Below are 22,750 nucleotides of genomic sequence, written 5' to 3' on the forward strand. Positions count from 1 at the left end.
GTGTTATCAAACAATGATAATGTGCAGGATGGTGGGCCAAAATATGGGGGTTATTTTTCACTTTTCGGTCCCTTTAACTTGAGGAAACAAAACAAAAACACACGTATCGGGTGACGCTATCGGAACTGCCCTTATCTTGGGTTGTATTTTCTGTTTTGTTTTAATCTTTTTCAAGGACGCAAGAGCCGACAGTGTGCTCTTTCACCCTCTCACATTGGGGGTGAAGATAATGGTGTTCCTTTGCGATTTTTTTGCGGACGATCTACCGAACGGATTTTTGTTCTGAAAACGGCTACGGTATCAGGTAACCGGAAGGAACAGATGTCCTCATTGGGATAACTTCGTAGCGTTTATAGTTAAACAGTTAACGGTTTTTAGGTAATTAGTCATTCGACGGCTGAGCAACAGACGGCCAAGAACGTCCGCCGGCCCAGAGATGGTAGAAGTTAAAACAGCATGTCTATAGTCCTTGTAGTTTTTAATCAAAAATCTGTACCGAAGAAAAAAAGGCATCCTGTAGTGTGTCCTGATGCTTTTGTAAATTTTGCATCTTGTGCTTCAGATTGTGTTACTTTGAATGTCTCAAGTGGACTGTCATTTGCATACATCATGTGCTAGAGGCCATGTACATTTGCCACTTTTTGCCCTCCCTCAGCCTCTGAGAATTGCTACCTGGAATTACTCGCCACTTCTTAAAAAGGTGAAGCAACGACAAATGTGCCAGATCAAATAACCCTCCGTGGCCTTTCCAGTGCTGCTAGTTGTGTCCTACGTTCACTTGTGATTCGCATGTGAAAGTACTTTACAGGTGATATACAGCTTGTATATTGAGAGTTATCTACTGCTGTACCATGCCATACCAGTGACATATAGATCATTCTCACAGATTGTAGGTCTTGTGTTCCTGTAACGTGTGATGGTGTAATGAACTAGCTTCTTTGAAAGCTTTCTTGTAATCCAAACTTGAGCAGGTCCCCTATGAGATCATGAGTGCGCCACACGATGTCCTGTAAGGTGCATAGCCCGGTGTACGCTGATCGCGGTTCCTGTAAACGGCAGGCTACCACACACAAACCTCTCAATGATCACACGAGTTGTCATATGTTACTATGTGTGACATGTCATTAAACTTGTTAGCGGTGCACTCTTACACGAAATTTTCTGTGTCTTGCATCTCATTGGTCTCTCCAATGGGCTACATCCATGGTCAAACAGGCGATTCATCGGCCTTCGAACAACTGTTCAATGTCGCGATGGAGGCAAGAGAAACCGATCGAAGTGGCGCGTGGCGAGGGGGAGAAGGAAAACAAGGGGAAGCACGTGAACGGATGGATGGCACTGCTGGTCAAAAAATTACGTAGATTTGAAGACGCAGTGGGTGATGGGGCTTTCGCTACCCTTTTCCATATACCGTGGTACATATGTGGGCCGAGACGTCCTTGTCAGTTGAAGAATAGATGGAATATCGTTGCGTACGCACGTAATCAATAGCCATCATCAACTAATGATCCAGTGGTTTGGGGGAAACCCCTATATCCCCCCATTGTACGTAGAATGGTTATCCTAACCTGGATTCCAGAAAACTGGTAACATATGAATTGGTATACTGAACTGATAAATACGTTATCGTGTCCAAATACCATCATGTGCTTAGATACTGATACTGATAATATTGTAGGTAATACTACAGTGTTGGTAGCGGCGCTGGAGAAAATATGCCATATCCTTATTACTCCAGAATATTACTTCTGCTCCAGAGGAGATTGGGATCGTGTTTCGAAATGGTGGCAATAACTTGACCTACAGATCATCCCATTGCTTGAAGAAGTGGCATGTCCTTTTAATTGTGTAGTTCTATGTTGAACAGAACTTCATTGCTGAGCGTATGGAATCGGTAGTTCAGCTTCAAATGTAGGTTCATCCCCGGTGTGGCTGGCAGCGCACGATGGTTTGGAAAGGCCCATTGTATACACTCACGCATTGGCAGCCGGGTCCGCAATATGTATTACTAGTTGTACACTGCAAAGAAAGGTCGTATACAGTGCATAGTTCAATAAGCCCGTAATAACATTATTAGCACATAACATGGTAAACAACTCCATATTCCATATGCAGTATATGCACTGGATAGGTGCGCCGTTACTCGCTCGCAAATTTTTCACGTCCTGCGCACCGCCGGAGTGCGGCCAAGAGTGCCGACATTATTTTGCTCACCAAAGCATAGACATATCCATTTGAAGTCTAGCAATACTTTGATGATTAGTCCTAAATATTGCTAATTGTGATGAGCGCCAATTATAAATGTCAGTGCTGCTGGGAGGAGTGCGAGTTGCAATGAAAAAACACAGTGAAGGAAAAAAAAAAACACGCGGAAAACCTTCACTACATTAAATGAAAAACAACGCCACAATACACATACACATACATATGTACTTCCTTTCATGTAAGATTGCACTGCATCCACGTGGGCGCCACCATAGAGGCGGCATTGTCGAAATCAAATGTCTTCGACTAACTTGTGTAACTATGGAAGACTACGGAAACCTGTCACAATTTGCATTGTATTCGAGTTTTAATTGTTTAATTTAACAAAAGCTACCGATGTCGCACCGAAGGCGGACAATGAAGTATTCATATAATGGCAAACTTCTTTGGCAGCGCAACATATATTCGAACGCAGCCAGAAATGATATCATCACGAAAGCGCATATTTACTCTAAGGTAAATTAGACTAAATATGCGCTTATGTCTAATATGTCTTGTCTTATAATCAATTATCAATCAACTCGATTTCAACAGCAACTGAAATTATTCTCGCTATTCCGACAAGGTCTCACTAGAGCCCTATTTGCCACTTACACACAAACACACACACACACACACACACACAAACAAACAAAGGGCACATCGGATGCCAATACCAAACTGGCTATTCTAGCAATGCTGTGAAAAGCCGATTATTGTGACATCTCTCGTGTTAAACTTTCATTGTGTCCTTCAACTAACCAACAAAACGTTCTAAAATCCGTATGCAGAAAACAAAAACAAAAAGAGAGAACGAGACAGCGTCATTACACTATCGATGCCATCGGCCCTTCGGGCGTTTACAACCACAAAACAAGTCAAAATGGCTTAAACTATTACAGATCAGCATGGCTGTAGTCCTCCGCCAAAAATCACCACATCTGGCCGCAAGCACAGCCACCACTGTCATTTTTTTCTACGTTTCGTGTCTGGCAAGATCAAACCTTTCAGGACACCTCCGCGTCGATCGCTAACGTTGAAGGGGCCAGCGTAGCGAAGCAGTTGAGGTGGGGACGTGCTATGGAAAGTTTTATTGCACCTGCAGCCTAAATAGGCATTTTTCTAACCCGCTTAAGACCGTACTTCCAGCCTTCTTTCTCACCAGCCTGCCCCAGGGCTTTCTTTGTTTTTTTTTTTAAGAAGACAAAGAAGCTTTGCTCTAAGTTGCTTTATTGTTCGATTCTGTAGATGCGAAATGCTTGTTGTACAGGGGCCCTATGCTGAATGGAAATTCGGTTACTGATCGCTGCTTAAGATCGCGCGCACCAAGCGTGGCGCGGTACAGGATGTCCTGTCCTCCACTCCTTCCTGCTGTCCTCTCTCCATCTTTCCTCATCTGTAGGCTGCTCATAGCCACAGTTGCTTCGTGGCGTTAAAATATAAAAAAATCACGCGGCTGCACGTGCAAAGCGTTTCGATAGGTCGTGATTTCAAATAAACGTCACGACTGGCCATCGCGCAGGAGATCGAAACGAACACCAGAGAAGCCGCTCGTTTATCACGCCAACCAGCCCCGGTGGCATTGGATACGGGATGCACAAGCAGTGCAACAGACGGAGGACGGTGCCTTCACTGTGCCCCACCCACACAAATCACGTACGGTCATGACCAGAGCATGCATGCATGGCCATAGGACGCAATAGAAGCAGTACAGAAACACAGGGGTGTGACCTACAAACACGTTCACTTCTTGCCAAAGAGCGCGTTAACACCTACTCCATAGTCAAAGCCGTCGTCACTCTACCCAGCGGTTTACCCTGACCATATTGCTGCTGAGCGCTATAAGACGAGGACTTAAGAAGGAACACAACACATGCTTCCAACACTTTAATGAAACTTGTCGTATCAGCTGCTTAAACGCTCCTGGCCACCTGCCGGTTCTTTCTACTTTTACACGTGTCGAGGTACGTCAGCTCCCCATCAGATAAACCAATGGAAGGAACACTGACACAGGCCTGACCCACATCCTTAATTGTTTGGGCCTCTATAATCTCTCTAGCTGTTCTGTCTGGATTCCTTCCGGTGAATACACACTGGGTTACCACCGGTTCACACCCACACGCCCTGCAGTGTTCCGCTAGCCACCCACCCCTGCAGTTCATGAAGTTTAGCCAATGCTCCCGCAGTCGGTCGTTCACACAGCGCCCTGTTTGTCCCACGTATGACTTTCTGCACGAAAGTGGACTCCTGTAGACAACGTTCTGCCTGCATTCCACGTATCGATTCCTGTGTTGCTTTTTGCACCCCCTTCTGTTCTCGATCTACGCCGTTGAGCTGCCGACAAAGTTTGGTGAGTTTTTCTGGGGCCGAGAACACAAATCGGACGTCGGCACGACCAGCCATTTTTTTTAGTTTATGGGATACTTTATGGATATAGGGAATAACTGCGGTTCTTGCTGTGCTATCCTCCAGCTCCGGGTCCGATTGTCTCCGACTTAGTCTTTCTGAACAGGGACTCGGCAGCCGTCGTGAGCAAGGTCGTTGGAAGGTGTCTACAGGATTCCACTTTCGTGCGGAAAGTCATACGTGGGACAAACAGGGCGCTGTGTGAACGACCGCCTGCGGGAGCATTGGCTAAACTTCAAGAACTGCAGGGGTGGGTGACTAGCGGAACACTGCAGGATGTGTGGGTGTGAACCTGTGGTAACCCAGTATGTATTCATCGGAAAGAATCCAGACAGAATAGCTAGAGAGATTATAGAGGCCCAAACAATTAAGGATTTGGGTCAGGCCTGTGTCAGTGTTCTTTCCATTGCTTTATCTGATACGGAGCTGACGTGCCTCGACACGTGTAAAAGTAGAAAGAACCGGCAGGCGGCCAGGAGCGTTTAAGCAGCTGATACGACAAGTTTCATTAAAGTGTTGGAAGTTGGCGCATGTGTTGTGTTCCTTCTTAAGACCTCGTCTTATAGCGCTCAGCAGCAATATGGTCTCATACCAACAAGCACAGATTTCGGCACTCTTCCAGTTTATCCTGAATTTCGGTCCTGGGGGGTGTGTCGGGGTCCGCAGCGGGTGTGAGACGTCACAACATGCAGGATACTCCCAAGTATTGTTATGTTCTTCGAAGAAATATTGCGTTGTCTCACAAAATTTTTAGGAGTGTCTCACACATTTTGGAGCGTGTTAGGGGGGTGTCTGGATAAATCACTGACTCTACGCACTAAATGGCCAAACGCAGTTGCAAAGTGCGTAGCGCAAGTCATTCTCCCGAACTCTATATATATAAAAAAAGAAGCAGAATTAAGGCGAATCCCTCGCGCTATTTCACCAACGGCAATAGCTGTAGCGTCCACCTGAGACATTACGGTTGCGTCTGAGGACAGAAAAGAACCGCATGTCTACGCGCACGCTGTGGATGGGTGAATGAAGAGTCGCTTTTCTGGATGGCAGCATCATGAATGGAGCTGAAGTTGGGAAGCGCCATGTGATGCAGTTGTTTCCGCTCCGCACACTACGCGCACATTTTCTTCATGACATACGTTCCGTTTCTTTTTCATTTGATCTTCATGGCCATTCTTTTTACGTATCGGGGGCAAAAATTGGCGAGTTAAACGTCAGATAAATATTTTGTTCCATCTCTTTATAGTTTTCTTAGAAGAACTTTTTTTTTTTTTTTTAGTTTCCACGCGCCATCGCGTGAAATCGAAGGGAATTCCTGCGCACGGGCGCACCGACGTCACAGTTACAGGTTTTGACTCTCTTGGTTTGGCGTGGACTGTTGGCTTGGCCATTTTGCTTCTTTGGCTCCGTTCTCTGTGCATTGTGCATCAACACACAGCTGTTATGTATTGCTAACGCTGGAAACAAGTATCATGCGGTCATTTCTTTGGCACGACCTCGTTTGAAAAGCGCACTTTTCATCTCATCCATGAATGTTATCACAGGTAACACGTGACTCAAGAGACAATGTGGAACCTTGGCACGAACTCGTCTGATGCCGCTCACGCAAATTTGAAACGTGCTGCGGAGGATCAAGGCGAAAAAAAGAGAGAGAGAGAGCGCAATATGGATGTAAGTCGCGACTCATATTCATGTTCATGGAGCATATAGTGCCTATACAGCAGAACAGTTGTGTTAATACTACTGCGATATAAAAACACGAAGCTTCTCGAATGGATTGCAAAGTTGTCTGTTGGCTACTTCACTTCATCTGGTATAGCCACGATTAACAACACAACAGTATTGACAACCGATCTTGTGAATCACCCCAGGTGTGAGACGAATGTGTAAATGAAGCTGGATCTGGCTTTCATCGGGTGCACGAAGAAATTGTTTACACGTCACTTGCAGTCCAGCTGCCAGCAACAAGTATGAAACGCTATGTCATAATTCCAGTATGGACCTATATTCCACTTTTCATGAACGCTCTCATGCAGACATCTTGGCACCACTCTCAAATCTGCGCCCAACATTACAACCTCTGCTTTCACGGTGGAAAACAATAGTCATTATTCCGATTAACTGCTGCCACCTTCTCTCACGCACTTCTGCTCTCCAAACAGTGGTTCCTATGCACTTAGCTATCTGATATAGAAAACACATTATATTAATTGAATTAGTTCGCCTTTGGCACATTTTTGTTGCTCCTACCTGGATCACTGTTGCAGCTACAATCCTTCGTGACACACAGAAGCTGATGTCGTCTCTGATGATGTTTTAGAATTTTCACTCTCATCAGCGCCCACTGAGGAGGGTGCCTTTGCTATCAGTGAATGGTTAATTGAAGAAGAGCCCAGAATCCATGCTAGCATTTTTTACCCTTATTAATTCGCTGACTGTGTTTTGAGAGCTAAGAAAAAGGGGAATTATTTATTTGTCCCAACTTCACGCTGGGTAGCGATACTAGATTGGCACGTAAGGTAAAATACGTGCGTTCTACAATATTTATTTTGCACTTGGTACATTACTGTAGCGAGCAATGCCACATTAATCACATTTTTGGGGGTCTACTGCATAGATATTGTGTGCATTCTTCATACATGCTGTTCACTAGGCAAAAAAATCTAAGCTTTGCCATGTTGTCTTTTTTTTTCTCCGAAGACCATAATGTCACAGCAAAATCTATTATAAAGTAGTTATTATTTTATTTAGTTTTATTATACTATTGTTAGTAGTAGTAAACTATCGGTTTTATGGCACTCCATTCTTTTTTCATTTTTTTTCAGCAGTGGTAAACAACCATAAGGGCACAAGCAAGACAGGTGTCTCTTCGGGATGACGAGCCCTCATCTTCTCAGTTCTCATGAGGATTAAGTGATTGATTCAGTGGTGCATGGTCTCGTGCACGTGGAGGCTTTAACCAGTAATTCACGAAAAAGCCGATCACTGCCAGCACGATGGGTTGAACATGGACCGTCCTGTTACCGGTCAGGGATATCACATTTGAGGCACTCATTACCTTTTCGTGAATTACTTGTCGACTTTGTCCTTTACGCTCTATGTGTTGTGTGGACCCTAGGTGGAGCTCTCCACGGCTCATTTGCATAGCTGTTAATGTTGAGACTTGTGTTGTGTTTGTCTGTTTGTGTGCTCCAGTGTCAGAAGGGTTACTTTCTTTCAGGTTAGGTACATTTCATTTAGACATGGCAAACAGGGAGCAGTGTTTGTTCATACAGCTTGGCTTGGTACTTTTATTTTGTGCTATGTAATACTATTCAAGTTCTGCAAAAGGACCGTATAATGCCACACAATGTAGTAATATAGTTCAGTACTTCCTTGAAGTAGGAGAAATCGCACCGCATGAAGCGCGAAGGAAACTGTCATGGTATCACAAGTGTTTGTGTTGTACATTTAACTACTTATTCTATTTCTTAACTTTCACCAGCCTATCGTGTCAAGCTATGTTGTATTAATTTGGAATATGTTCATTTCAGTAGCCAGAACAGCTATTACGCACTGAGAACATAGCCTGTGTGTACGCTTGTCTTTTTGATCCGCGCCCCTTGGTTTTGCCCCCTGATGCTTAGGGACAGGATCTAGAACCGATAGTGTATGCCAAGTGAGTATTGCTTTTGAGGGGGTTAGAAGACTATTTAAACATATGATTTAAATTATTTGGTGAACAGGAACTCCGTAGCTTCACACAAAAACCTACTACTACTACGAAGAAAGAAGGGTTTGAAATCCAGCTTTCTTGTGTTACTGGTATTATCACACTCAAATCTGGTATCCACTATTATCCTCTATATGGGGGGTAGGTACACTGCAATTAACATATCTAACACCTCTACCGTAGTGTAGAGGACGATGGTATTCCTCTACATAAGTCCCGACCGACAGTGATGGTATGCCACGGAGATGCGATGACGGTGGCCTATCTCCATGGCCGCGCAGGTGGAACTGAGGCAGGTGCTCCAGGCGCGTGGGCATCTTCGTCGTTGTCCACGGCCTGCTACAGTGCTCCCCCCTCAGACGCGGCGCGGCGACGAGAAAGGTCGAAGAATCACGTCGACACATGAAGGAGAGGCAAGAGCGACCGTGGATGACGCGCGCTGCTGGACATGTCCATGGCACGGCACAGCGCACGTGGCAGGAAGAGGTCGATGAGGGGCGAAGTCGTTGAAGTCAGTCGTGGACGGGCGTTGAAGTCGTCTGTGATGTAGACAACGACGACGACCGAGCTATGACGGAGCGAGGCTCGTGAACTGCTGTTTGCATTCGTCAGCTGGCCGACAGCTGATCAGCAGCTGTTCCCGGAGAGCTGGTCATTAAACGCTCTGCCAACGTGAACCCAGCCTAATTCTTATTCTAGTAGCTTTGCAGATTCTACACCGGCGACGAGATGACTACGTTGGAGGCAACTTCTGGGGGCTCAACCCAACCCAGGGAATCATCTACGCACCGGTTCCACGGACCTGGGACTTTTGATCCTGCAAGAGAGGATTGGAAACTCTACAAGATAAGGTTTCAAGCGTCTTTGGATGTAGCGAGAATTGTCGTGGATACCGACCGGAGAAACTTACTGATAGCGTCGTTAGGACCTGACACCTTCAAGTTGCTTTACTCTTTGGTTCAACCGAGGGATGTCACTGAAGTTTCTTTCGGAGACCTTGTTCGGAAGTTAGATGAGTTCTATGCGCCGAAGCGTTTCAAAGAGTTTGAGAGAGCGAAGCTTTTCTCGACGAAACAGACGGAAACTGAATCGGTGGGGGAATTCTTAACAAGACTGCGAGCGATAATTTCGAACTGCGAATATGAATCTGAGACTGATATTCGAGCGTCATCGTTGCTCACAGCATTTATAGTTTGGTTGCATGACCAAGGGCTCCGGGCTAGGTTGGTTCTAGAGAAAGATCTAACCATCGACACTGCGCTTCGCTTGTCGGAAAGTGTTCTCTCCGCTGAGTTGGAATCGCGACAGCTGGAAGCTGACAGGAATTCAAAATATTCGGCATCATCAGTTGCCAAGGTGCAAGACAAAGATAGAGACCCGAAAGCAATCAGATGTTTCCGATGTGGAAATTTTAATCACGCCGAAAACACGTGTCGATTTAAGCTAGAAGAATGTCGTTTCTGCAAGAAGAGAGGCCATATTGCCAAGATGTGTAAGATCGAAGGCCGCGAAGTCAAAAGTAAAATCCGTCACGAACGTACTCCTCTCGGAGGAAAGAGATGGCAAGTTCGTTCTTTGCACTATTTTAGGACAAGATATAGAGCTACAAGTTGACACAGGATCAAAGCACACGCTGCTCGATCACCAGTCGTGGTTAAAACTTGGGAAGCCTGAGCTTAGTCACCCCAAGTACAGTTTGCAAGGATTCAACCAGAATCGCATTGCTCTCAAGGGACAAGGGCAAGTAGACGTGTCGTATCAAGGACGCAGTCATCGACTAGAGATAGTAGTTACTGAATCTACCCACACAAATCTCCTTGGAAGAGAGTGGATCGAAACGCTGGGAGTCGATCTCAATGGGCTGTTTGTAGGAGCCGTGGATTCCTTGCCGGGTTCCTTTGCCACTGTTCTACAGTCGCATAAGGACTTGGTCAGGAAGGAACTTGGTAGGTGCCAGAAGATTAAGGTTCACGTGCAGTTGAAAGCTGATGCAACGCCCAAGTTCTTTAAACCGAGACCTATACCATTCGCCTTACGTTCACAGGTTGAGGAGGATTTGGATAGGCAGGTCAGGAACGGAGTGCTCACGCCAATTGAATACTCGGATTGGGCGACACCAATTGTGGTCGTGCCGAAACCGAACGGAGCAGTAAGAGTGTGTGGAGATTTTAGTGTGTCGGTTAATCCACAGTTGGATGTTACACAGTACCCACTTCCGAGACCAGAAGAACTTTTTGCTAAACTGAATGGTGGCCAGAAATTTTCCAAGCTGGACCTTTCCGAAGCCTACCTGCAAATGGAATTAGACGAAGAGGCTAAGAAAGTGTTGGTGATTACTACGCACAGAGGCTTGTTTCAATTTAATCGTATGCCGTTTAGAATTGCTTCTGCCCCAGCGATCTTTCAGCGTACTATGGAGCAAATAACAGCAGGTTTAGACCATGTTGCCTGTTACCTGGATGATATTATTGTCACTGGCTGTGACGATAATGAGCACAAGAAAAATCTGGAGACCGTTTTTCTAAGGCTACAAGAGTATGGTTTCGTTCTGAAGGAGGAGAAATGCGCCTTCTTGCAAGAAGAGGTAGAATACCTTGGACAAGTGGTGTCGGCTACCGGATTCTCCCCCTCACCGAAGAAGGTATCTGCAGTTCTGAACATGCCAGAGCCGACCAACGTTCCAGAACTGAGAGCATTTCTTGGCATGGTGCAGCATTACAGTAAGTTTATACCAGGATTGGCAGATTTATCCGCACCACTAAACAAGTTGCTTCGTAAAAACAAGCCTTGGTGCTGGTCAGAGGAATGCATAGACGCTTTTGATGGACTTAAACAGCGGTTGACAGCCGTCGACGCCTTGACCCATTTTGATCCCAAGAGACCGATCTATTTAGCAGCTGATGCATCTTCAGAAGGTCTGGGTGCTGTCATCTATCATAAGATTGACGGGAAGGAAAAACCTATTGCACATGCGTCGAAAACTCTGTCGGTAGCTGAGAAGAACTATGCTCAAATAGAGAAAGAAGCTCTAGCCATCATCTTCGGTTTAAAAAAGTTCCACCAATACCTCTGGGGAAGGAAGTTCACGTTGTTTACAGATCATAAACCCCTCACCACCATTTTTGGTCCGAAGAAGAGAAGGGTCACGTCTACGATATCCAGTATAAACCAACACAACTAATGGGAAACGCCGATGGACTATCTAGGCTGGCCGTTGGACCGGATCATGATTTTCAACGACAAATATCCAGTGACTACATTGTTGAATTTGAAGACGTCAATGTAGTCTCGTTAGAAGTCATGTCAGTTTTACCTGTTACGGCGACTTATATTGCAGAAGAGACAAGGAAAGACGCAGTGCTAGCTGAAGTTCAGCGTCGCTTGCTAGAGGGCGATTCAGCTGCAGTCGACATGCAGAAACTTCGTGCCTATGTTCAGCGTCAGAGTGAGTTCTCTATTTCTCACGGTTGCATTTTGCTTGGAATCCGCACAGTCATTCCCACCAAGTTTCGCAAATGCATTTTGGACGTACTTCATGAGGGACACCTAGGCCAAACGAAAATGGAGATGCTTGCCAGATCTTTCGTTTGGTGGCCAGGAATAGATAAGGACATAGAAGCTACAGTCAAAACGTGCGAGTCCTGTGCTTCCATCGGAGACGATCCCAAGCCTGTACCTTTGCATCGTTGGGAACGTCCGGAACACCCATGGAGTAGACTCCACGCAGACTTTGCAGAGTACGAGAAGGACAACTACTTGATTGTCATAGATGCGTACAGTAAGTGGCCGGAAATAATCAAAATGCGTCGAGTAACCGCGAATGACACTATTAACGCTTTTCGCGAAATTTTCCTGCGTCAAGGCCTTCCTGAACAGTTGGTTACTGACAACGGGCCACAGTTTACCAGTTTGGAGTTCAAGTCATTCCTGGGGACTTATGGGGTCCGCCACATCTTAACACCGCCCTACCACCCGAAATCAAACGGACAGGCGGAGAATTTCGTCAGGTCAATGAAGCAGGCCTTGCGTCGCGCTAAATGTGGAAGGGAGGAAGACCCTCTAGGAACGTTTCTGTCTAAGTACAGATCTTCACCTCACATCTCCACCGGAAAAACACCTTGCGACTTGCTTAACAAGAGACCTTTCAGGTTCAAGCTAGATTTAGTTCGCCCGTCCACACAGGACTACTCAGGACAGTCTTCGCACTCCTCTCCAAAAAGGGTGACAAGAAGTTTTGTCACTATGGATAAGGTTTGGGTGAAAGATCCAACCCGTAAACATCATTGGGTCAAAGATGTGATCATCAGTCGTGAAGGCAACGTTGTATATGATGTTCAACTGGATGGCAGAAAACGGCGCCGCGTTCATGCTGACCACTTGAAGAGTAGAGTGTCGTCAGATGTCGGGTCGCCTAATGCTTCTCTGTGTTCAGGTCGTCCACGGGAACCTGGGACGATTCCCTTGAGCCAGACCATGGACATCAACTTGAGACCCCAGGCTTCGTCTGCGCCTCCCGCACTCGACGTCGTCTTCCCACAACAGCCACCTGGAAACTCAACAGCAGAGCCTCCGCGGAGATACCCTATCCGTCAAAGAAGACCTCCTGCCCGTTACAGGTTCACAGCCTTAGGAGGGAGGAATGATGTAGACAACGACGACGACCGAGCTATGACGGAGCGAGGCTCGTGAACTTCTGTTTGCATTCGTCAGCTGGCCGACAGCTGATCAGCAGCTGTTCCCGGAGAGCTGATCATTAAACGCTCTGCCAACGTGAACCCAGCCTAATTCTTATTCTAGTAGCTTTGCAGATACTACAGTCTGGGGTGCCGCTGGGGTGGGGAGCGAGAGCTCGTATCGTCACAGGAAGTGAGGGTGCGTTAGCTGTGTTGACTGCCGAGACGCCGGCTGAAGCGTGCCGTGGTGTCGGCTGCCGCGACTGCCGAAACCGGCAGGGGGGCACGTTGCTCAGTTGGCGCGGCCGGCAGCGGACGCGAGTCGAGATGTGGAAATGAAGCGGTGCGTCGTCAGTGTGCCTGAAGCCATGGACAGCGCAGGTCGGTCCCTGGAAGCCGTGAAGCGATGGTCGATGGGCGGATGCGATGATCAGTGAGCGGTCGGTCGAGTGGTGCGAGTCGGTGGGTCGTCAGTAGCGGATCGGAAGCGTGGACGGAAGCGGGACGGGAGCGGTCGGCGTGTTGATCGAGAGGCGAACAGCGGTCGTGATGTCGTCGTGATGAGTCGAGTAATGGCGGTGGCTTCCAGGGAGAGCGTGCCGTGGTAGTGCTAGTCGATGGTGTCGTCAGAAATTTGGGATGGTGAAGGGCCGAATTGCTCCGAACTTGATGTTCATCGTTCCGGTCCCCAAATGTAGAGGACGGTGGTATTTCTCTACATGAGTCCCGACCGACAGTGATGGTATGCCATGGAGAGGCGATGACGGTGGCCTATCTCCATGGCCGCGCCGGCGGAACTGAGGCAGGTGCTCCAGGCGCGTGGGCATCTTCGTCGTTGTCCACGGCCCGCTACAGTAGCATCTAGGACAAATATGCTGCACATGGTGGGTGACATTTCATAAATGCAAACCAACGCAATGAGTCGGGTGTCCATGCTGGCACATTTTTCTGTACATTGCCTCTGGAAACAGTCCCAGTGTAACAACTCCATGGAGGTAGAATCAGCTGGAGTGGAGGTATCAGCCGGAGCAGAATCAGTGAGGACGACTGCTGATATAGTAACTGATATGGTAACGACTGTCGTGTGCACGGTAAAGTACAAACGCCTTGTACAGAGACGCAGTAATGTGTAAACTTGCAGCAATTAAATTTTCATTTCGTTCATTTCACAGGAGTCCGTCATGCAGTCATGTGCGCCTGTGAACTCAGAACGCAGCTTAGACCTTCCAGTTGCTTGCGAGGCGAGTAACCTTTCTTAAATTGCAAAACACAGCAAAAGGACGGGAAGACAATGCACGTGACTGCGTACAAATTTTATCTCTGGTCGCCGTCCTTTTGCTGAACCTGGAATTCACGAATGACCAACTTAGAATGAAAGCTATCCCAATTTAGCACTTTGGTGTTACATTTCCTTTTACACAATACCCTGCCTTCCTGCTTCACACAGCTGATGAATGTGGATGCCTGTACGTTGAAATGTGACACCGATGCAGAATGTTGGGCAGTCGATACCACTTGTTTTTCAAATCATTACTCGGAGTGGAAATGTGTCCCGTTGCAGAGCATTAATATGACTTTAGTACCAGGAAGACACAGAACAACAGTTGCAGTTATTATGTAGAAATCAACACGTCAAGTTGCACGCTACAATGACATTGTAGCTTCTATGTACTCGGGATTGCCTCCTACTAATATACTGGGCTTCTATTTCTGCAGCTCATGAAGACGTATATTGCCTCTGCCAGACGAGCACACATATGACATTTAACACCACATCATCATTTTTTCCTTACAAACAAAGAAATATCATTACGAAAAGCCCGTAGCTTGAATACTGCCTTAAACCCTGGTTGACTGGCAGACCCGTGAATATGTTTTGCCAATATTTCTACATTGATAAATATAAATGATAAGGTTGACGTTGAATGGGATGTAATAATGTGTCTTTTCTGTTTCGCTATCTGTACGTGGAAACAACGTTGGGTTCGTATTTAATGAAATTGAAAAAAATAAAAAGCAAACAAGACTAGCTTTGAAGTGTTTTGGATGTTTTGTTGCGCGTCATCTCACCACATTCCAACCACGTTGTGTCTTCGTGTCGTCTGCTGTCCTTCGGTGCGACTTTTTTCATGCAGTCTTGGACGCGGTTGATACGAGTGGTGCCGTGTTGTTCTGTACGCACTGGTTTGATGGTATCACTACGAACCCAACACAGGAGACAGAAAAATGCGACAGAAAAATACGAGGCATAAAATCAAATAAAAACAGTTGCAAAAGCATTACATTCCCTATTAAAAAAGAACATATCGAATAATATATACGGGACCCATACATATGGCATTATTGAACATGGGGCATATGTGCCGTATGGACATATGGGTTATACAGACCATACGGGGCGCTCATATGGCCCGTATGACCCATACGAGAATCTCCATATCCAACAATCCCGTATAAACGTGTCCCATACAATTCCCATGTGGCCCATATATCCACATGACTGTGTGAGCCACGGCGGAATTATAAGACCGCTAATACGGGGCCCAGAGAGCATAAGGTTATGTACCACGTTGAAGTAGCCGCTACTGGGCTAGCGGTCGTTTGAAGATGCGGAGTACAGATTATACTGGGTGAATCCAGTGACACATAGTGGGGAACCAAAATACACCTGGGTCGTTCCATGCCAAATCACCCAAAGGTCGTGCTCGACCCCCTCAGTTTTGCTTCCAAAAATTATCATCGACTCCTTATTGCAAATAAAGACATTTTCCCGAGTTTTACTGGACAATGTTGAAATGTTGTCGATTTAGGCGGGGTCAAAGTTCGTCAGAATCGCGAAAACCATGCTATGAAAAAAAGTTACCTACTAAGCAGGGATTTGAGTCTAGGTGGACTTTAGTGACATAGAATGAAAGAGCGTGGCCATAACATTCTGCCAATATCAAGTTCTTCCCTCGTGTTTCATTTTCGGCCAGCGAAACAGTGCTGCTTTTTGGCGCTATTTCTTACAACTTTGCGCCTTGCTAAGGGCACTTTTCGCATAAGCTGGAAGGGAAAAATAAATTCAGCGTGTTCTGTATCTTCCATACTTCAAAATCACATGTTTTGAAGGCCAACCACACAATACTTTTTTCCCCATTTAATCCCAAATGCCGTACTTTTGGTAAAGTTGGCCGTTTTCAACGCCATTTTTGAAAATGAAGCGGTCGGCCGAGAACAATCCAAATAGATGGAGATGACAGATTAATATCTATACTAAAGCATATAAAAAAAATTGAGAAGGTACTTTTTGATTAGGGCGCGAAAATAATTTTTATATCCCATCCACTCTATACATAGTTACGCTGAACGGGCACGGGTGGGTCGCGAAGCTTGGTTCGGATAACGCTTTTCCGTGTGGTGAAGTTTCCCTATCCCTTATGGAGGACCAGAACAGACATTATATTCAGCTAAGTCACATCTATGCTACTACCACGTACTAGCCCGAGACGTTCATGTGGTGCTTGCTAATCTATCCACACTGAACAGCTGGCTGCTGATGATCACCCAAGCAGGCTGGAATTATAAAAACAGTTTATTTGCAATTCAGACTGTCTACATATTTTATTTTCGCGATTGTAACAGTTTGAAGTAAGAGCAAAAAGATACTCAAGTAAATGAATGCACAACGGTTTCATTATTATTTCATATTTTCTTTTCAAACGTTAAAAAGCAAAGGCGACCATTGGTAGGGTATCTCATTAGAAGTGAGCACTACAATTTCCTCTGTACGGCGAAAAGATAGGTCTTGAACGCTGCTCCGACTGGAGTTTCCGTGCGTGCCACGCACTTTCATACCGCAGTCCTTCATTTTCACGCGCGCATTTGCTGACGTTCCTACTTCGGCCACTGTTCAACACAACGACTTCAGCAAGAAACTTGGAGCAATAACAACCTTTTTGGTTACCCGGCATGCATCACATGTGAGAAAGACGATCATAACTAATCAGCTGAGCCGCGGATGAGCTTTTGTTGTTACTTCAGGACAAAAACAAAGTTAACAATGAGTATTCTTCTGAAATGAGCAGCTCCACGTGTAATACCAACCATGTAGCTGGCAGTATGCCAATATTCAACTAAAATATGATGTACATGTGTGTGATTGATGACAATAGCAGTGCTAGAAGGATTGTGTCGCACTAGGTGTCAACTAATGGTATACTAATGGTATGCAATGGTATAAAAATTCTGGAGGTATGCACTACATTCATTACAGAGCGGGGAAAGGTGAAACCGATGTGACACATATTTACCTCTCCAAGTTTCCTGCAAGAATGAACCTCTGGGTGCAATACGGTGATAAGTTAACTTATCTCATTTATAGTATTTTTGTTGCAATGACATCTAGGTACCAGTATGTACCTGTCAAAGAAAATTTAGGACCGTATTGCAATGTATTGACCCGCTATAGGACAGTAAGGAACGGGGGGAGGGGGGAATATGTTTAGTACAAAGTAAAAAAAAAAGGGAAGTAAGAAACGGGAAATGGCATGCGTGTCAATGGAATGGAGAGCAAGATCAGGCCCCTTTTCTACACGCGCATACATACGGTGTAGCTTAAATTTTGCTACGGTGCGGAAATGAAGCTATACTTCCACTGGAGAAACATGTTCTTCCTACCTCATGTCACCGTGTCAGCAGTGCTACTGAGAGTTGTGATCAGAAAAAACGTGTGCACTAAGCTCGCATTGTAGGATATTATTTTCAAGACTGTGCTCGTTTAGCAGCATGAGAAGCATGATCTAGGGTGCTCCACTGCGCAAAGGTAACTTGACCCTACCACTGTTGAAAAAAACAAAAAGCTTTAAACTGGAAATGCCACTGGTGAGACTGGAAACTGGCACTACTGGCATACTGGAAACCAGTCTATACTGGATACTGGCTGTACCGGAGTTCCACTGGGTACGTGGAAACCAGTCTACACTGGTTACTAAGCGCACGGGGTTTCACTGGGCGAAGTGGAAGAGACACTGGAGATAGTGTAACCCAGTGTGCACTGATTACAGGTCATAGTCCCATTGGACGAGTGTTCTAGATATCGGAGATGTGTTAGTTTTACTCATAACCTTCAAAAGGTACTTAGTTACGTTACTCACTATTCTTTATAATATATTACCATATCATTATTTTTGTACAGTATGCACTTACTCGCTCATTATATACATTATACGCTACACGCTATATGCATTCTTAAGTCTTGAAAATATAATGAATTATGATTATTCGTTGTATCGATGTTTTCACGCATTATCGGTAATGCGTTACTTCAAACATCCGATTACGTGATTATGCAGTTTTATGCTAGTTGCAATCAATCCGAGTAGGTCACCCTGATCTCGAAGCTGTTTGGATTTCTGAATCGTTGGCGTTTCAGCTGCGATTTGTCAGTTTATCAGCACTAGCTACCGTCGCTGAAAAAAAAAAAAAGGAAAGAAAAGCTACATTATCGAAATTCGAGGCATTCGTGATCTTTGCTTATTCACATCATGTCGCTCACATCACATAAAAACGAGCACGCTGCAAAATTTACGTCATCTAAGTCGCCAAGCCGTCGCTTGTTTCGGTTTCAAGCCGTTGCGTCGAGTCTGACAACCATATAGTAAGAGAACAAAGCATCGTTCGAACGGCTGCTTCTTCATTGTGGTTTCTTCAGTGAAATTTGTGTCAAATCGGCAAGATACTTCACCATCATGCGTGATGTTTGTTGTCGTATTCGCGATTTGTCTGACGACGTAAAAGCTGTTTTTGCAAGTGCCGTTCCTCTTATACGCGACAAGCCGTATAATTTGCCGGACCAGCTTGGACCTTGCCGGCAATGTATTATTGTATTGTATTGTATTGTATATTATGTAATGTTTCTTGTTACCTATGTACGTTAGACTACCACTACTGTGCGTTGTGCTCTCGTTGTTGCATTGTAAGACCAACAGATGTGGATGTGTATCATGTTTGCGCAGTTGCAAATAAGGCAGTCGTCGAAAAGGAAAAGCAAAAGAGCCTGATATCCGAGCGAAAAATGAACTGAGATGTCAACTGGGTACCAGATCGCACCGGACTAAAACCGAGACTGGTGTACTTAAAAAGGGGAAAAAAGGGAAAATTATACTTAAGGTTTCGAGAGAACGCTCTTCATCAGAAAAAAGACGGAACAGTAAGCAAGTGCCGGAGGATTTTTCCTAGTTCGCACCAACTGGTGGTCAAGTGGAAACAACTGGTAGGAAACTGGTGGCAACTGCAAAAATAAACTCACACCAGTTCAAGCTGGGCTGGCGGCAACTGGGCACTTGGTGGTACCAGTTCAAACTGGACTGGAAGCAACTGGGAAGTGAACAGGTACCAGCTAAGCTGTGCTGGTGACAACTGGAAAGTGAACTGGTATCAGTTCAAGCTGGACTGGTAGCAAATGGAAGTGAAGTGGTACCAGTTCGAACTGGACCAGTTTACATGTTTGGGGGAAGTTTAGGTTTCGGTTTCAGGACATGTTAATATGAAGATTGCAAGACGAAGTTATAAAAACCATCAGAAAGTAATTTTATAGTAGAAGAAATTATAATTAAATTTTTCGTATAGTTCGTTTGTAGTAACGAAAGTTGTTTGGGATTGTGATATTTGTATTTTGCGCGTTCCTGCTCCCGCTATGAATGATGCGTTTACTGTGCAACGGTCGCTTGCAACACGCCTGAACAGCGATTGTTGCTCGTTATGTTCTTAGCGTGATGTCTGAGATAGGCGTAGGTTGTGTGATGAAAGGATTTGTCAGTTACGACAGTGCGACAGTACAATGAGCGCCAGCGGCCGGTCGGGCGGGTGCCATAGCATTACAGCTTGTCTTCGAGACCACTTTATCGTGAGTACTGTATGCGACACGGGTGTCTGAAATCTGCGAGCGCGTGTCAGGCTGGTGTAGCGAAACGAGGTCGTCAGTTAGTACCGCCTTCGCCTCACTTCCGTGACTAGTAGGGCACCCTAGCGGTGACTACGCTGTGACTATGCCACCAGACGGGAAAGATGGTCTGATAATGTCGCGTCGTCTGCAAGCTTTTCCTCGTACGCTCTGTTCAGGAAGACATTATCAGACCATCTCTCCCGTCTGGTGGCGTTGTCACAGCGTACACCGCTGCGTACAGCGTAGTCACCGCTAGGGTGCCCCTACTAATAACGGAAGTGAGTCGAAGGCGGTACTAACTGACGACCTCGGTTCGCTACACCAGCCTGACACGCGCTCGCAGATTTCAGACAACCGTGTCGCATACTGTGCTATGCTGAAGTGCTTTTTCCTTGCGCACCATTTAGAAATATTACTTCCACTAGAACCTCTTCTCTTTGTTCTGCGTCACGTTTGTGGTACGTGCAACTGGATGCGGTTTTACGAGAAACATCCGGTTTATGCTAACGTTACCAGCAACTTTTTTAATTCTGGTGTTTTTTTCCCGTTCATTCTCGTGTTTGTGGAAACCCGTGTTTCCACAACCTCGGTCTTTGTTTGACGGCGGTGTGCCGTTGGGACCTCGCCCGTGTGTAAGGTATGGAATAAATCCTTGCTTGTTACTTGAACCTATTGCTTGCTGTGTCTTCCACGGCGACGGAACGGACGGACTGACGCCCTGAGGTTATGAAAACACGGGTTTCCACAACTGGCGCCCAACGTGGGCGTCAGTCGGACGTAGCAGCGGCAGTCGCTCTCCTCCAGCGGCACCGCTCGGACCTGCTCCAGAGACAGGAGTCCCGGCGATCCCGGACGATGTTGTGCTGGACATGCCCGATGTGTGATGGCCGTTTTTGCTTCGACTTTGAGGGGGGGACTATCGCGATCTGTGTCAACAAGGCTTGATAAGTCGACCAATCGTGTCGATAAGCGCGTCGTTCACGGGTACGCCCATCTGGAAGAGGGCGCTGATTGTGTTCTTGTATATGATAGAAGCGGGGCTGGTGGGAAGTTTTGGGAGTTGTTACTCAAGGAGTATCTGGGACTGCTGCCGGCTGTTTTCTGTGTTGTTAACGGTATGGAATAATCCCTTGTTTGTTGCTTGAACATTTTGCTTGCCGTGATTTCCCCGGCGACGGAGCGGACGGACTGACGCCCCGAGGTTTTGGAAACACGGGTTTCCACATGTTTTAGATCCTACACACCACGGATGTCCTCGAACTTGCGTAGCGTGCCAGAGTAGTACTCATTGCCCCCGGAAGCCGGCAAACCTCTTAGTTGAAATGTCCAGCCACTGCACAAAGCAAATGTTGAAAGATTCGAGTGCTTTGGCTTGCTTGGGCTTCACATTTACCAGCTCCGGTGGCGCAGCGGTAACGCGTGCGCTTGGAGACTGGGAGGTCCGCGGTTCGAATCCGCGGGCCGGCTGTGCCGTCTGGGGTTTTTCCTGGGTTTCCCTCAGATGTGTAATAGGCGTATGCCGGCACAGTTCCCCTGAAGTCGGCCCATGGACGCAGCTGTCCTCCCCCGAGCGGATTCCGCTCGGTCTTCCACTTCACCCTTTCCTCTCCTCCTTTCCACCACCTTTCCCTTCCCGAGAAACATGCCGCCTAATCAGGCAGGCAGACCTCTCGGTTCCTCCCAACGACACTCCTCCTCCTCCTCCTCCTTTCTTGGGCAACCGCTGCTCAAATCCAGTGACTGTCCAGGCACACACTACAATTACATGTTGCAATTGAATGCATATTTACTCGTGCCTTTTCAACTTTCCAGAAACCTTAACCTGCTGGGATGGAAATGAAAATATGATCCATCGTGTGCTATTAAGAACATCTCAGATACGTTGTTGGACTACTCATGATGTCCACAAGGCAGTCAAGCAAAGGAATCAATAAACCATGAAATATTATCTATTCCATGTATTCCATCTAACTCTGTAGTTCCTCAACTGCTACAATTTAATTACGTTATGGTTATGCAACATGTACATTAGAATATGGGTAATGTTTGATAGTAAAATGTAATTTTGCTTTGGCAGTTCCTTGGATCTGCCTTTACTGTGAACAGCGATCCTGCAAAGAGGCACCAGTTACATACCAGTTGGGCTGGTACAAGCTAAACTCTGTCCGAACAGGAACCACTCCAAGTGAAGCCACTTGAACTGGACCCAGCTCAACAACGAGGTTTGCAATTAGTTCCAGTCCAGACTGGGACCGGTAAGAAACCAGTTGAGACTTGGACCAGCCAGAAACCAGTTGGGCGATCTGTTACCAGTTAATCAAATTGTTCCCTTTTCGATCACCTGGTACCAATTGACCCAACTGATTTCTATTCAATCCCAGTCTCAACGGGGACTGGTTGCAACTGGAACTGGGTGAACTGTGTTATCAAACAAGGACCAGTTCACCCAACTGGTACCAGTTGAGCTGGGACCGGTTGAAGTGTCCCTGTTGAATAACACAGTTCAACTGGTACCAGTTCAAAAATTTGTTGCCTGGGCTAGCGGTCCGCTATATCTTGAACTATCCATGTTCTAAAGCATTGAGGTTTCGTTGAGTTTGTCTGTGTCATTGTTCCAGCCTCAGAATAGTTACTTTCCATCATGTATGTTGGTTTATCGACAATTTTTATCGCGCTGCCTTTCTCAGGGTAGAAAAGACGAGGTATACTGGGCACTTTGTCTGACAGCGTCCATTGTGGAGCGTTCATTTACCCTGTTTGTCCGGACTCCAGTATTTGTAGCAGAAACATCTG

At 46.1% G+C, this 22,750-nt stretch overlaps 1 long non-coding RNA gene across 1 annotated transcript in view; it reads right to left on the reverse strand.

The window, feature by feature from the left end:
• Nucleotides 1–1,819: 1,819 nt before the first annotated feature.
• LOC135368055 (uncharacterized) overlaps nucleotides 1,820–22,750 on the reverse strand; it is a 32,523-nt gene continuing 11,592 nt past the window's right edge. The window contains exon 3 of the long non-coding RNA XR_010414651.1: nucleotides 1,820–2,019. This is a non-coding gene — a long non-coding RNA (uncharacterized LOC135368055). The remainder of the gene's footprint in view (nucleotides 2,020–22,750) is intronic.

This window comes from Ornithodoros turicata, chromosome 1 (assembly GCF_037126465.1).
Source record: "Ornithodoros turicata isolate Travis chromosome 1, ASM3712646v1, whole genome shotgun sequence".
Classification (NCBI taxonomy): Eukaryota; Metazoa; Arthropoda; class Arachnida; order Ixodida; family Argasidae; genus Ornithodoros; species Ornithodoros turicata.